The sequence below is a fragment of the Leopardus geoffroyi genome, chromosome D3, assembly GCF_018350155.1.
Source record: "Leopardus geoffroyi isolate Oge1 chromosome D3, O.geoffroyi_Oge1_pat1.0, whole genome shotgun sequence".
Taxonomy (NCBI): Eukaryota; Metazoa; Chordata; class Mammalia; order Carnivora; family Felidae; genus Leopardus; species Leopardus geoffroyi.
In genome coordinates, this window is record NC_059339.1 from 18,885,848 (window position 1) to 18,902,245 (window position 16,398).

Below are 16,398 nucleotides of genomic sequence, written 5' to 3' on the forward strand. Positions count from 1 at the left end.
AATTCAAAAATTTTTTAAAAACATCATGTAGGGGCAACTGGGTGGCTCAGTCGGTTAAGTAACTGACTCCTGATTTCAGCTCAGGTCCTGATCTCAGGGTCATGAGTTCAACCTGTGTCGGGCATGGAGCCTCCCTAAAAAATAAAAATAAAAATAAAAAACACTATGTAAGCCACACAAAACATTTCTTTTTTTTCTTTTGACACAATCTCAAATTTACAGAGAAGTTACAAGTACAATTCAAATAGCTGTTTATCCCTGAACCACTGGAGCATAAGTTGCTGACACAATGCCCCACCACCCTAAATATTTCAACGTGTATTTCCTCCCAACAAGGATGTTCTCCAGTGGAACCACAGTACGTACATCTGTCAATGCAGGAAATTAACACTGATACATTAGTACCATCTAATGCTCAGATCTATTCAAGTTTCCCCATTTGACCAAATGATGAACTTTGTAGCAAAAAGGTCCAGTTCAGAATCTAATGTTGCTTGTAGTTAGTTGTCCTGTGAGGTTTCTTGAGGCTTTTTCCATCTGGAATATTCCCGAGTCTTTCTTTGGCTCTCATGACCTGGATACTATGAAGAGGCAAGGCAGTTATTTGGAGAATATGTCTCTGTTTATGTTTGTTTGATGTTTCCTCTTTTTTTTATTTTATTTATTTATTTATTTATTGAGCAGGGAGTGGCAGAGACAGAGAGAGAGAGAGAGAGAGAGAGAGAGAGAATCCCAAGCAGGCTCTGTACTGTCAGTGAGGAGCCCAGTGTGGGGCTTGAACTCACGAACTGTGAGATCATGACCTGAGCCAAAATCTAGAGTCGGATGCTTAACCAGCTGAGCCACCCAAGCGTCCTTGATGTTTCCTCTTCATTAGATTTGGGCCACGCATCTTAGATTAGATGCAGATTGTGGATTCTATACATCACGAACTATCACAGAAGTGATGTGCTGTGTCTCTCATTATATCTTAATAGATAATCTGTGACTTCAGTTGGTCCCACTATTGATGTTAATTCGATCACTTGTATGAGGTGGTGCCTTCCAGGCTTCTCCACTGTGTAGTGCATCTGCTCTTTTCCTCCTTGAAACAAATAGATATTTCAGAGGGAAGTACTGTGAGACCAGGTAAATGTCCCATCTCTGATCAAACTTTCCATTTATTTATTTATGTCCGTGCAGACAGAGGTAAATGATTCCATGAGTTACAAACACGTTACTGTTATTCTTTATTTGGGTGCCTAAATTAGCTTAGATTGGGTCTGTGATGGTCCCTTCCAGCTGGCTTCTGTGTCCTTCAGACATGTCACCATCATTCTGTAAGCACTTCCTTACTCTCTGGCACAACATATTCCAGGCTTATTTTGTCCTTTCCCTGCCCTAGGCCTGGAAGCAGCCATTCTCCAAAGAGCCCAGGTTCCTTTTAATGGAGAATGGTGTTCAGACACCAAGATCTACATGTGCTTCCTGTTACTGGGGTGTCACTGCTCCCAGATCCACCCCACGGACAGAGCTATGCACACCCACATATGCACACACATTTCTATCCATACCTGTCTATATTTGTCTTGATGGTCCTCTGCTACATTAAAAATCATGAGGTCAGGGGTGCCTGGGTGGCTCAGGTCATGATCTCACGGTTCGTGAGTTCGAGCCCCACGTCAGGCTCTGTGCTGACAGCTCAGAGCCTGGAGCCTGCTTCGGATTCTGTGTCTCCCTCTCTCTCTGCCCCTCTCCAACTCTCTCTCCCTCTCTCTCAAAAATAAACTTTTTTTTTAAGTTAAAAGAATCATGAGTTCATCTTAATAGATCCAATGCTAATTCCAGATCTTCCTGTTTCCACATTGGTGATTCCCTTGTCCAACCATGAGAGACCTGGTATATTCTCATTGTTTTCAATGTGTTCACTCATGTGGCCAATCCCCCACGTGCAACAATTTCTTATTATCGATGCCTCCTTCTCCCCAACAAGGATGCCCTTGACAGCCTGCTCAAGCTCGGCTGCCTTTCCACGAGGATGCCCTCCTCACTCGCATGAGCTCTGGCCACCCATGCTGGGCTACTGTCCTCATCCCATTTGGGCTATGACATCCTCTGGGACCAGCATACACCCTCTCCCCATTCCCCTGCTACTGATGCTTACCTTGCTGGGACTCCCCCCCACCGCCCCAATGGTTCTTGGATTGAACTGTTCAAGATCAGAAGGGAGGGGAAAGGAAGGGAAAGGAGGAGATATGGAAGGAACAGGGGAGGAGCGAAATAAGCCTTTGGCAAGCTGGCCTGAGCGTCCTGCGGTGGGGCAGACATTCACACATTCAATAGGTACGTGTTGAGTGTTTACTCTGGACCACAGAGAAACAGAGGATGAAATCATCAATAAATAAAGTGTTATGGGGGAAATATGGCCAGACACAGAGGAACCATCTCATCTTTTTGGATCGTTGGGCCATCCTGCTGGCTCTGTTGGTTGCAAACCCCTCTCAAGCCGAACTGCAAGACCAGCTTGGCCAGCAGAGTTGACTCTCATGGTTGGAACTGACTCAGTGGGGGTGAGGTGTTCACCCAACAACATTTCATCATTTTCCTGAGCCAGCCCCACCCAGCGCTGTTAATAGCTTCTTCCCAAACTGAGTCATCAAATCCTGGTTACTCAAACTGTCTCTCCCCAACGCCATCTGTTGGGATGGACAAAGCAGGCCAAATTCATGGTCTTTCTGACATTTTATCCTACGACTCAGCCTTCCCACATGCAACATCGTAATAATCACAGGTCATGTTTTTTGAGCATTTGCTGTGTTTAAAGCCCCACACCTCCACTTTCCAGCTGGGTGGCCGCGGACAAGTCATTTCCTGTGTGAGTTTCCTGTGGCTGCTATATAACGAAGGACCACAAACCCGATGATTTAAAACAACCAGAAAATTATTCTCTCTGTTTTGGAGGTCAGAAGTGTGAAATCTGTATCACCAGGGCAAAATCAAGGTGAGCGCAGCACGGCATGACCTGGGAGAGCTCTAGAGGAGAGACTGTCCCTTGCCTCTCCCAGCTTCTGAGGGCTCCAGGGATCCTCTGGCTGTGGACGCATGGCTCCAACATCTGCCTCTGTCTCCACACAGCCTCCCTCGTGTCTGCACAGTCTCCCCGTCTCTGTCCTATAAGGGTGCTTGTGATGGCAGTTAGGGCCCACCCAGACAATGCAGGATAAACCCCCCATCACAAGACCCTGAACTTAATTACACCTGCGAAGACCCCTTCTTCCAAATAAGGACAGATTGAGGAGTTCCAGGGATTGGGAGCCCATCTCTTTGGGGGCCATTACTCAGCCTACCACACGTCCCCTCTCCTAAGCCCCAGCGGTCTTGTTGGGGAGCAAGAAGGTCCTGTCCCCTCGAGGTCCTAGCTGGACCAAGAATCAAATTGATGTAAGACAGATTAACAGGAGAAAATCAGATTTAGTTTTGTATGTACAGGAAATCCACACAGACATGGAAGTTCCAAAGACAGGCAAAAGGAGACCTATGTGTCATGCTGAACTAAGGAGAAGGGGACAGGGGGTCTGGGACTTCAAAGGGAAGGAATGCAATTCACAGGAAGATGAAAAAGGGTAACTGTTTGGTAAACAAATGTTTTCTGGGCCACTCAGAAACAATGGGACATAGAGAGGACTTGTTTTTCCTTTCATTTAAATCCAAGTGAGTTAACATACAGTGTAATAATGGTTTCAGGAGTAGAATTGAGCGATTCATCACTTACGTGTAACACCCAGTGCTCATCCCAACAAGTGCCCTCCTTGGTGCCCGTCACCCATTTCGCCCATCCCCCCACGCACCTCCCCTCCAGCAAGAGAGGACTTTGATCAAAGTGGCCCCTCCCTGTCCACCGTGCTTGGTTCACATCCTAATGTAGTTACGTTCTTGTGCTAGCCTCTCCCCGGAGCGGGTCCTCTATCTAAAGTCTTTTTAGGCAGTTCTAGGGGGAGGTAAGGAACTTTTCCTGAAGCTGCTGGTTTGATGGCTTTTTAACTCTAAATAGCTCTCATGCCAAAGTGGCCCATCTTGGGGTGGCCCGGCCTGGGCCCCTACAATCCCGTCGGTAAAAAGAGGATAGGAATAACGGCCACTACCTCTCAGGGCTGACGTGAGGTTGAAAGGGTTAATGTAAATCAGGCGGTCGGGAGGTTGGCAGGCAGGCAGGCAGCCCTCGATGAATGGCGTGGTTATTATGAATTGATTTCTTGAGTTATTTCTACCCAGGACTGGCAGTTGTGGGGGTAATTGATTCCAGTGATGTCACCTCTCCAACTGCCAGGTTTTCAGCAGGATTAAATGTGCCAAATGGGCTTTGTTGAGCCAACTCCTCTGGGTGTGAAAGAGCCGCCATGCCAACCCGCCTTGCTGTTTCCAGGGCCCGTCTGCTGCTTTTCCCTAATTAACGCAAAGGCGACACCCGCCAGCAGGCCCACTCGCTGCCATCCCGGGAAAACGGCACAGCGCACTGCAGCTAAATATTTGAACATTTTTTCATATTTCCGGATGAAAATAGCATTTGGGGCACTTAAACAGCACAGAGTAGAGGAAAGGGAGGAATACCACGTCATCCTTGCGCCCCTGCAGCAGGGGGGAGGCGGGGGGGGGGGTGGGCTCCGGGGAACATGCTGAGAGGAGACCCAGCCACTGTGTGCCTGACCTAACACAACGTCATGGCTAATTACCACTGTTATTCAGTGGGAGAAATAGAAAAAGTGAAAGCTGGTCTTCTTCATTCCATTCAACTCCACAATCACTTTTTAAAAATGTTTATCTATTTCTTTTTGAGAGAAAGAGATAGAGAGCGAGCAGGGGAGGGGCAGAGAGAGAGGGAGAGAGAGAATCCCAAGCAGCCTCTGCACTATCAGCACAGAGCCTGATGCAGGGCTTGAGCTCATAAACCACAAGATCATGACCCGAGTGGAAACCAAGAGTCGAACGCTTACCGGACTGAGCCACCCAGGCGCCTCTCAACTCCACAATCTCTTCTTAAGCTTCTCCCGCGGGCCAGGCTCTGCTAGGGATTTGTGGGCGCCAAGATGGCACTCCGTCCAGGAGCTTACAGAAACTTGTATTGTTGTTGACAGAAATGAATCACACACTGAATCTAAGCCATCTGAGAATGAGGACATAAGGGAACTGAGAGGAGCACAGGTTCTGGAGTCGGACAGACATGGGATCAAACCCTGCTTCTACCTGTGTGATGTTGAGCAAATGACATAACGTCTCTGAGCCTCAGTTTCCTCATCTGTGAAATGGGGATCCTAAGAGCACCTCCTTCAAAGTGTTGAGGACAGTATTCAAGGAGATAGTATATTAAAAAAAAACATTTTTAATGTTTATTTTTGAGAGAGAGAGAGACAGAGAGACAGAGCGCGAGTAAGGGAGGGGCAGAGAGAGAGGGAGACACAGAATCCGAAGCAGGCTTCAGACTCTGAGCTGTCAGCACAGAGCCCGACGTGGGGCTCGAACTCGGGAATGGCAAGATCATGACCTGAGCCACCGTCTGATGCTCAACCGACTGAGCCACCCAGGTGCCCCAAGGAGATGGCATATTTAAAGATTCGCCCAGGACACAGGTTGGCACTTGACACAAGTCATGTGGGGATGCCCAAGATGATGTTGCTGATGATCGACATGCCCTCCCCAGCTCTCAGAAATTCTGGGTAACGCTGGGAGCCCGGTGAGGTGGAAAGCACCCAGGCCCACCTGTCAGGGGACCCAGGATCTGGTTCCAACTCTGTTGATTGGTTTCAAGACTTGATGGATGTCCCTATTTAAAAAAAAAAAAAAAAAGTTAATGTTTATTTTTGAGGCGGGGGAGGAGCAGAGAGGGAAACACAAAATCTGAAGCAGGGTCCAGCCTCTGAGCTGTCAGCACAGAACCTGATACGGGGCTTGAACTCACGAACCGCAAGATCATGACCTGAGTTGAAACCGGACGCTTAACTGACTGAGCCACCCAGGCACCCCTTGATGTCCCTTTTTCGAGCCTCATTTCCTGCCAACTGTTAGGTGAGTAGGTCTGGCACCATAACTCGAGGCCCCTTCGCCCTGAGCACGCTATGAAGGCACACGCACGAGTTGTGTCTTTCCACAGCATCGGCTTTCTTCCGTCATAGAGCAAGGCTAACGTAATTATAAAGCAGGTTCAGGATTCCAAGTTCAATGACATTTCACCACGTGATTCACTTGGCTTCTCACAGGGCACACGGAGCAGGAGAGAAGTTGCACAACAAACAAGATAACAGAGGGCGTAAGAAGTGAACAAAAAAGACACACAGTCTGTGGGTCCCCAGTGAAGATAAGGTAAGATAAGTCCAGTCTAGGTCAGCTCTCGCCACTGGCTGCTTATTATGTCCAAGCAGGGAAGGATCTCAGTTCTTTTTTCTTTCTTTTTTTTTTTTTAATTTTTTAAATGTTTACTTATTTTTCAGAGAAAAAGAGAGAGTGTGCAAGCAGGGAGGGGCAGAGAGAGAGGGAGACACAGAATGGGAAGCAGGGTCCAGGCTCCGAGCCGTCAGCACAGAGGCCGATGTGGAGCTCGAACTCACAGACCGTGAGATCATGACCTGAGCCAAAGTCGGACGCTCAACCAACTGAGCCACCCAGGCATCCCATCACCCTTCTACCTTCTAATTCCAATAGTGGCTTTGGGGGGGTTGTGTCGCTCTCTCCTGCTGCCCCAAGCCAGTAATGGGAGAACTTTATTGTCCTCAAGAGACACACGTGAGGAGACAGACCAAGGGCTGAAGCTTTCCCAGGGACAAAGGCGCTCGAAATGCAGCAGAGGAGTCTGGGAACACCCCAGGCACTTGCTCAGCTGAGATGGCACTAATTTTCAGGAACCAGTCCTGGCACACGGCCCAGGTTTAGGGACACACCTCTCTGGCAAAGGCGTGGCCTTCCCGCTCATGCCTTCATGCCCCTGACTACTTGTGTGCTTAAGTTAGTACCCCCCTGACCGGAGTTTCACTCACTCACTCATCAAGTATTTATTAAGCAGCTACAAGGTACCAATCAGTCCGGCAGAGACTGGGACACACAGCAGGAGCAAGGCAGCAAGCCCCTATTCTCATGGAGTTCAGTTTGGTGTGGGCAGGTTATTAATTAAAAATTTTTTAAACATTTATTTATTTCTGAGAGATAGAGACAGAGCCGAGAGAGACACACACACAGAATTTGAAACAGGCTCCAGGCTCCGAGCTGTCAGCACAGAGCCTGACGAGGGGCTCAAACCCACGGACCGTGAGATCATGACCTGAGCCGAAGTTGGATGCTTCACCGACTGAGCCACTCAGTCGCAGACTTAAGTGACCAACTTAACCACTTAGGCGCCCCAGGTTATGAATGTTTACCAATCATTTCACACTGCAGTGAACGCTATGGGGAAAATGCAGGGTGTCCTGAGGCCAGGCAACTTGATGTCATTAGAGAAGATCAGGGAGGGCTTCCAAGAGGAAGTGGCATTTACAAGATCTGAAGGATGAGGAAGAGTTAGAAGTAGGGCAGAGCCTTCCAGGCAGAGGGCACAGCATGGCAGAGATGCAGGCCACAGGGCTTAAAGGAAAGGCCAATATGGCAGGCGAGGTTGGCCAACAGCCAACGTCGGGTCCAGTGACTTCTTCTAGGTGTGGACTTCATGTAGAGGGAAAGGGGGAGCCCAGGAAGGCTCAGAGTTGAGCAGAGAAGGGAGTTGCTCTCACACCATCCTCCAATCCCCCTGAACTTGGTAACTTGGGAAGTGGAAGCTCTCTACCGTCCAGGGATGGCCCCTGGGTGCCCATGTCCGGGAAAGCCATGGAAAACGCAAGGCTGGCTTGATGCCCCATTTCGGTGGGCCACGCCCACATCTGACAGCCCAGCAGAATGGAACCGGTGTGGACTTTGGGATGGGGACCCCGACTCACGACACTGGCCATGAGCGTCCTCTGCCCAACCACACTGAGCCTCAGTGTCCCCGTCTGAAAAGTGGGGTTGCGATAACTCATTCTTCCTGGAGACCCCGTGAGAAGAGAAATCACAGAGGCGCAGAGGACAATAGACGTTCAATAAGTGCCACGCAGGTACTGGCTGAGTCTCTCTCCCCTTCTCTGCAGCTTGTTTCTGTCTCGGCTCGCTGAGGCCACCAGCTGCTCTCACAAGACACACTGACTGTGCCACTTGCCCCATTTGGGTACGTCCTCCCCTTCTCTGTGTGAAGTCAAGGGTGAGCTCCACCAAGCTGGGTCAGGTGGTTCTTCAACTGTGGTCTTGGGCCCCCCCCACCCCCACCCAGGGAGAACTGGGGTGGGGATGTGGGGGGAACCTCTGACATCAGTTCTCCAGCTGCTGTCGTGGATCAAGAATTACAGGCCGATTCTAAAACTGAAGGTCTCGCAGATCACGTTGTTTTCCAGGAAGCCTGCTATTTGCACAGGGTGCGGGCATGTCTTCTGAAATTCAGCCGTGGCAAAGGCAAGCAGCCTGAATGATTCAAGTTCTATTCCAGGCCCCTGCTGCACCCCTGGGAGTTGTGGGGGGGGGGCATTCTTTCAGCACCGGCTCCTGTGTGTGGGCCACAGCAAACTGCCAACCTGCCTGGGGAAAGGGGTGTTTGAATATTTTGTTTTCTAGTGTCTTTTTTGGCCAGCAGTACCTTGACCATGAAAAAACCATCCCCGCCTCCAGTGTGGTATGTGCCGTGGAGTGTTATTATTATTATCATCATCATCATTATTATTTTCCATGACGTGGTTTTGTATATTAGATAATAGTTGAAACTCACGCTGAGCGGCTGCACAACATTGTGAGTGTGCTTAATGCCACTGAATTGCACACTTAAAAAAGATTAAAATTGGGATGCCTCAGAGGCTCAGTCAGTTGAGTGTCTGACTCTTGGTTTTGGCTCAGGTCATGATCTCATGGTTGGTGAGACTGAACCCTGCATCGGGCTCCTCGCTGAGCCTGCAGCCTGCTTGGGAGTCTCTCTCTCCCTCTGTCCCTCTCCCCCACCTGCACACATGCTCTAAAACAAAAATAAATACATTTTTAAAATGTTTAACGTGGTTGATTTTATAAGTGTATTTTAATGCCCTCCTCCCCAAATGTTATCCATATGTATATACACATACATACTGCACTGTGAGTGATGCTGCTCTAGAAAAGTCTGTCGATGGGAATGTTTCCTGGTAACTGAAAAATGACATAAAGCAAGAAGACTATTTTATCCTGTAAAAGGAGTCCCATTGTACGTATATATCACATCTTCTTTATCCATCAACAATTCTGTACCATATAGTTAAAGCTTTGTTAAGGGAGTAGATATCAAGTTATGTGTTGTTGTTTTTTTTTACTATAAAACAGTAATAAAAAGAAAGATCTTAAAAGAAAAAAGGAAAGAAGAAAGAAAGAAAAAGAAAGAGAAAGAAAAGAAAAGAAAAGAAAAGAAAAGAAAAGAAAAGAAAAGAACCAAGCTCTGGGATTGGGGCCCATGGGATGGGTCTATTCTGTTTCTGACATCGCCATCAAGCAGCGACCCTTCTCTCTTCCTGCCCTGTGATGGTCACGGTCAGCTGTGTTGGTGGCATGCTTCTGCTGGGGTTATGGCTGCAGCAGTACCACAGGTCTCTTGCACATATAACAGCACCCAGGAGTTGCCCCACCCCCACCCCCAGCAGACATCCCCTGAAGTGTCTTTGGTTAGAACTGGGCCCCACCCCCTCTCCCCCACAAGGGTGTGGGTCCACCGTAGTTGGGTTAGACAAATCAGGATTTCCTCCTGAACCACAGAGAGAAGGCAATACCCCAACCCCAATCAGGGTGTAGCTTGAGCAGGGAAACTGGGGGGAATGGTGGGGAGTTTATCAACCGCTCGTATGCAAATAAGTAACAATTTCCCAGCGCCTTCCTTTAGGAGGGGGGAAATGAACCCAGCACTTACAGAGGCAGGCACTACGCATAAAATCGTATCAGGGCAATTATGACACCAACAGGTATCATTTATCAAGTTCCCACAATGTGCTGGCCCTGGGCTAAGGCAGCTGTCAATAACAAATTCGTACTATCATCCCTATTTCACAGATAGGAAAATTAAAGCTCAGTGACACGAAATGATTCAGAGCTACACGGAGGCTGCTTCCTTCATACGGGGCTGACCTTGAAAAATAAAAGGAATACCAAAAAAAAAAAAAAAAGCTAGTGCTGTTCCATCAGACAAATGTATTCCAGCAGGTGGAAGCAGGCTGAACGACTTGAATGGGAGGCTCTGGAACAGAATTCCATTTTTCCTTCCTCTGCACATAGGAACAGGTCTGTTCGAATAGGGTCTGATGAGCTCACCTGATTGACAAATAGAGCATCCATGGTAATGGGAGGTCCTGGCCACGCACCTGAAGAGGGCAGACTTCCCTGTACAGGTTTCTCTCAGGGTGATGACCTCCAAACTGGGAGGAAGAAGGTAAGCAGAGGCCAGGAGGGCTTAGAAGGATAAGAGGTGTGGTAGTGATGTACTATTTGGGGGGGGGGGGTGGTAAAAAACAAAAAGCAAAGCCAAATGAAATTGAACGATGATAATTAAAAGTGTCCCCCTTTCCTCCTGTGGTGGGTGGAATACTGACCTCCAAAGATGTCCACCCCCTAATTCCAGAACCTGTGAACAGGTTACCTTGGCTACGTGGAAGAAGGGGCTTTGCAGAAGTGGTTAAGGTTAAAAACCTTGGGATGGGAAGGTTATCCTGAATCATCCAGGTGGGCACATGAATCCTTAAAAGTGGAGAAGATTCCCCAACTGAGGCCGAGCAGATGCGGCTGGCGAAGAATGGGCAGAAGGAGATGCTAGGCTGTGGGCTGTGAAGACGAAAGAAAGCCCAGGAACGTGGCAGCCTCCAGAAGCCTGAAGAAGGCAAAGACACCCATTCTTCCCTGGAGCCTCCGGAAATGTAGCCGCGTCGGGAGCTTGAACTTGACTCCTTGAACTCAACCCCGTGAGACTTCTGTCCTACAGAAGTACCTAATGAACATAAGATGTTAGTAACGGAAAAAGGAGTATAAAGCAGAAGGAACTCTCTGTACTATCTTTGCATTTTTCTGTGAATCGAAAACTATTCTAAAGTGTATGAAAAGTACAGATAAGCTTCCAGTTAAATAAGTCACAGGGGTGACAAGTACAGCAAAGGGAATACGGTCAATAATATTGTAATAACTTTGACGAAGATGGGGACTACACTCATGGTGGTGAGCATTTCGTTACATATACATTTCGTTACATATTGGATCTGTGTTATACACCTGAAACTAACATGATATTATGTATCAACCATATGTCAATTAATACTTTTTGAATTTAGGGGCACCTGGGTGGCTTAGTCTGTTGAGCCTCTGACTTACGTTCAGGTCATGATCTTACAGTTTGTGAGTTTGAGCCCCCACATTGGGCTCTCAGCTGTAAGCATGGAACCCACTTCAGATCCTCTGTCCCTCCCCCCCTCCCCTCCCCTGCTTGTGCTTACTTTCTCAAAAATAAATAAACATTAAAAAAAAATTTTTTTGTCAACGTTTATTTATTTTTTTGGGGACAGAGAGAGACAGAGCATGAACAGGGGAGGGGCAGAGAGAGAGGGAGACACAGAATCGGAAACAGGCTCCAGGCTCTGAGCCATCAGCCCAGAGCCCGACGCGGGGCTCGAACTCACGGACCGCAAGATTGTGACCTGGCTGAAGTCGGACGCTTAACCGACTGCGCCACCCAGGCGCCCCTAAAAAAATTTCTGAAATTTATTTTTATTTTTTAATTTCATACTTTTTTTTTTTTTTTTTTTTAGAGAGACAGTGAAAATGCGAGAGGGAGAGAGGGAGAGAGGGAGAGAATCCCAAGCAGGCTTCATGCTCAGTGTGGAGCCTGAATCTGGGCTCAGTCCCACGACCCTTGGATCATGACCTGAGCTGAACTCAGCATAGGACATTCAACCCACCGAGCCACCCAGGCACCCCAAAACTTTTTTTTCAATGTTTATTTACTTTTGAGAGAGACAGAGCGTGAGCAAGACAGGAGCAGAGAGAGAGAGGGGAGGCACAGAATCTGAAGCAGTCTCCAGGCTCTGAGCTGTCAGCACAGAGCCCATCCGATGTGGGGCTCGAACCCATGAATCACGAGATCATGACCTGAGCCGAAGTCGGACACTTAACCGACTGAGCCCCCCAGGAGCCCCCCAAAATTTTTTAATTAAAGAGATAAACTACCAAAAATGGGAAAGAATACAGATGCCCAGACCCCACCCCTGACCACCTACATCAGAACCTGTCTCCGGGATCAAGCATGAGGATTTAAAAAAATTTCTCTAGGTGATCCAGACCTGCAGCCAAGGTTGAAAGCCATTCATGCATTGAAAGTACCTCATAAAGTCTAAGGCACGATGGAAGTGCAGGTTGTTATGATTAACCAACCAATGCCTTATTTTTTTGTTAATTACACAAGCAACAGCGGCCATCATAAATTCAAAAACCTGGAGGGAAATAAAAATTCAAATCACCCTGAATCCTGCCCCCTAGTGATATCCACTGTTTCTGGTGAATGCCATTTTACACTTTTTTTCTCACAGATACCTACATTTATGATTATTCCCATTGTTGTTATTAAAACACAAAACTGGGGCTCCAGCAGGCAGCCTCGTAGCCCCAGCATCTCTGAGCTGCTGGCCTACTTCAGCATCCGGGAGGATGGGGAGCCCAGCCCAGGTGAGAAGAGAGCAGCTGGGTGGCTGATGTTGAAATTCCGTGAAACCCCAGCATAGACCCATGTGCCTTGGCAGTGACACCTGCTAATTAAGTGAGGGCACAGCATGGCCTCCAGCACTGTCACGTTTCAGCCAACGGGGAGCTGCTCCCATGCGGCCACACCATCTCCCCGGTCCTGTTTTCTCCTGCCCTGCTAGGACACCCAGACACACAAGTCCAAGAACAGCCCTCCTCACCGCGCTGGCCCAGGGCCCAGCATGTACGGCATCCACCTGCCTGGATTTCCCCTCTCAGCCCCCTGTGGGCCATAGTCATCAACCTGTCACTAAATATTTAACATCGTTGAACTCTTTAAATGGCCCAGCTGGTCCACATCTGCCGGCCTCTTTTAAGAGCTACACCTGCAAGTCACAGGCTGTTGGAAAAGCAGTCTGAAGAGGGATCGTAAGCTCTGGGGGTTGGTTGCGTGGAAATCCTGGCTCTCCTAGTCCTTGCTGTGTGACCTCAAGAGAGTGACTTGACTTCTCCAGGGTCTCAGTTCCCTCATGTACAGAATGGAGGCAGGACTCCCGCGGGAGGGAGGCTTAAATGAGTATTCCAGCAACGTGAGTTCTGTTTTTTCTTTTTGCTTTTGATATCATGCTCCCGCCCCCCCCCTTTTTTTTTAAGTTTATTTATTTTAGAGAGAGAGAGCATGAACAGGGGAGGGGCAGAGAGAGAGAGAGACAGAGACACAGAGAGAGAGAATCCCAAGCAGGCCCTGCACTACCAGCGCGAAGCCTGGTGCAGGGCTCAAACTCACTAACGGTGAAATCACGGCCTGAGCTGAAACGAAGAGTTGGACGCTTAACTGACTGAGCCATCCAGGCGCCCCTCCCCTTTTCTTCTGAAGAAGAAGGGATTCAAATGCAGGGAATCTACTCATTCATTCTCAACAAATACTACGGTGAGCCTACCATGTGCTGGATGCCAAGACAACAGCAGGGAAGCCCGGGCCCCAGAATCAGAGCAGGGCTTCTGCCACCCTCCCCAGGCAAGGGATGCCACCTTCGGAGGCTCAGTTTAGTCAACTTTAAAATGGGAATAATAAACGGTGCCTGGCAGGCTTAGTCGGAGCATGAGACTCTTGATCTTGGGGTTATGAGTTCAAGCCCCACCGTTGGGTATACGGTGGGTATAAAAATAAAATCTTAAAAAAATAAAATGGGAATGATAAAATATCTCACAGGGGTTCTGGGAGGATCAAAGGAAAAGATACTTGTGAAGATGCTTAATGAGCTACAGGTAGCTATGTAACCATGAGGGTAGAGGTTGACTAAGTGGGGGTCCAGTGGGGATGACTGTTGAGCAGAAGAGACCTAGAGACCATGGCCTGGGGACCAGGCTAGTCAAGCCCTAAGCCCTGGAATCCCACTAATGGAGCTTGTTTGGCCCCTTAAGGCCATCACACAGATAAGAAAACCTAGGACCAGGTGGCAAAGGGGACTCACTCAAGAGTCACAAAATCAGGACCTGAAGCCAGGTCTCCCCCTACCCAATTCACTTATTTCTGAAGTTCCTACCACATTCACAGAGACCCACCAATAAGCATTTATGTCTTGGGTTCTTTTGCTGGACTGACCCCCAGTGGGTAGCTGCCTCCCCTGCCCATTGGGGACACGATATGGAAAAGGCCTTGAGCTTGGCCAAAGGGGTAGGGACGAACAGAAGGGTAACCCTGGGGAATCTCACGCATGGGGCAGGGCAGACCCTGAGTCAACTAAGTAAAGGGAGATGTATAAAAAGGAGTACTTACCTGGGATTGACCAGGTAGTCTCCACCGAAACTTCATTTCGTCTCACAAGGGCAACCTTAAACAACAGCACTGGTGGTATTCTTGTTCAAGGGTAAACTGAGGCACATTCTAATTTTTCAAGAGTTTATTTGGGCATATATTTTAACTGGGTGATGCCACACCAAAGGTGGGTAGGAGCTCTCTGCCACCAGGCAGGAGCTGGGGGAGAGCTTTCTTTTTACAAAGAAGACACAGAAGCAAAGCAAGGAAATCATTTTATTGGCTACCACATAGGTAGTTGTTTTATCTGGGAAAGGCTAGGTGGCTGTTTGTGATTGGTTGTCCTTACATTTAATTTTCTCAGACTCTAGGGGCACCTGGGTGACTCAGTCACTTAAGGGTCCAATTTCAGCTCAGGTCATGGTCTCACTATCTGTGGGTTTGAGGCCTGTGTCGAGCTCTGTGTTGACAGCTCAGAGCCTGGAGCCTGCTTGGGATTCTGTGTCTCCCGCTCTATCTCTGCCCTTCCCCCACTTGTACGCACGAGCTCTTTCTCAAAGATGAATAAACGTTAATATTCTCAGATTCTAGGGCCTTGATTCTGGCTTAGGTTTCAGTTTGCGTCCTAAGCAAGCAAGACATCAGGGCTGTCCTGGTCTAATGGTATCCCTGTTCAATTACTTTCATATTCTCATTTCACAGAGAGATGAAGTGACATGCCCAAGACCCCACAAGTAGCTTGGCGGAGGTTGGAATAGAGGCCAAAGTGTTCAATAAGATATTTCACCGCACCAGAAAAAACAGATGAATAAGAATGAAGGGAGGAATGAAGGGAATTAAATACAAAGAATGGGAAAATGAAAGAAAAGAGGATGAATGAGTGAAGTTTATCTTTTTTTTTTTTTTGGTAAACTTATTTAAAAAATAAAAAAAATTTTTTTTTCAACGTTTATTTATTTTTGGGACAGAGAGAGACAGAGCATGAACGGGGGAGGGGCAGAGAGAGAGGGAGACACAGAATCGGAAACAGGCTCCAGGCTCTGAGCCATCAGCCCAGAGCCCGACGCGGAGCTCGAACTCACGGACCGCGAGATCGTGACCTGGCTGAAGTCGGACGCTTAACCGACTGCGCCACCCAGGCGCCCCAAAAAATAAAAATTTTTAAAACTAAGTACGCCCAACGTGGGTCTTGAACTCATAACCCTGACATCAAGAGTCGCATGCTCTAGGTTCCCCTTAATTATCTTTTTCACACATAAAACAATACGTGTAACACATGTGGGTCAGAAAACACCAATAGAACCAACACTCTGGAACTCACCACCAAGCGAAAGACCATCGTTTCCAATAACGTGTATCTATTTAGGCCAGCGGTTCTCCCAGCTGGTTGCATACTGAGTGCACCTGGGGAGCTAAGACAACCTCTGACACCCTGAGAACCTGATGGGACTCGTCTGGAGTTTGGTCTGTATTTATTTATTTTTACTTCTTTAACGGCATCTAGACTTAAGCCTTCCCCAGGTGATTCTCGTGTGCAGCCAGGTTTGAGAACCACTGATTTATATTCTCCTCCCCTGTCGTATCCCCCTGACTTCCCTCCACCCTCACCTACATTCCCCTCACACACACACACCACCCCCCCCCCCCCCCCCCCCCCCCCACCTCCAACACACACACTCCAGGTAACCACCACCCTGAAATTTGAGTAGTAGTGACTGGATGCCTTTACCCTCCTCCTTGCTAGTTTCCGGGACCAGCGACGTTTGCGATTGATCTCCCTCCTCCCACGAGAGGGCGCCAGAGAAAAATCACAACCTCCTTTCTGTCTGAGCGTCCGGTATCGCGTTGGAGGCGGCTTGGCCCTCGCGGCGCTCCGTCATCGATCT